The sequence below is a fragment of the Chaetura pelagica genome, unplaced genomic scaffold (assembly GCF_000747805.2).
Source record: "Chaetura pelagica isolate M959 unplaced genomic scaffold, ChaPel_1.0 scaffold992, whole genome shotgun sequence".
Taxonomy (NCBI): Eukaryota; Metazoa; Chordata; class Aves; order Apodiformes; family Apodidae; genus Chaetura; species Chaetura pelagica.
Window position 1 is genome coordinate 147,868 of NW_009952357.1, and position 443 is coordinate 148,310.

Consider the following 443-nt stretch of genomic DNA (forward strand, 5'->3'; position numbering starts at 1 on the left):
CCCCAGTGGGGACACAGCACCCCAAGATGGCCCCGAATGGGTACATGGCACTGACCAAGGACCTGGCAGCCCAAGATGGCCCTGAGCAAGGATCTAGCACCCCAAGGTGGCCCCAAGTGGGGACATAGCCCTGAGCAAGGACATGGCACCTCAAGATGGCCCCGAGCAGATGCACGACATCCCAAGATGTTCCCAAGTAGGGACATGGCACACTGGCACAGCTCCAAGCAGGGACACAGCCCTGAGCAGGGACCCAGCACCCCAAGATGGCCCTGAGCAGGGATCCAGCTCCTCCAGGTGTTCCCAAGCGGGGACAGGATCCCGAGCAGGGACCCAGCACCCCAAGATGCCCCCAAGTGGAGGCACGACCCCGAGCAGGGACCCAGCCCTGCCGGGACAGGCAGGGACCGGGGGCGGTGCCGGTACCTCCGGCGTTGCTGTCG

At 65.2% G+C, this 443-nt stretch overlaps 1 protein-coding gene across 1 annotated transcript in view; it reads right to left on the reverse strand.

Moving 5' to 3' along the window:
• PLEC (plectin) overlaps window positions 1–443 on the reverse strand; it is a gene marked incomplete at its 5' end in the record, with an annotated part of 79,923 nt that overhangs the window by 28,740 nt on the left and 50,740 nt on the right.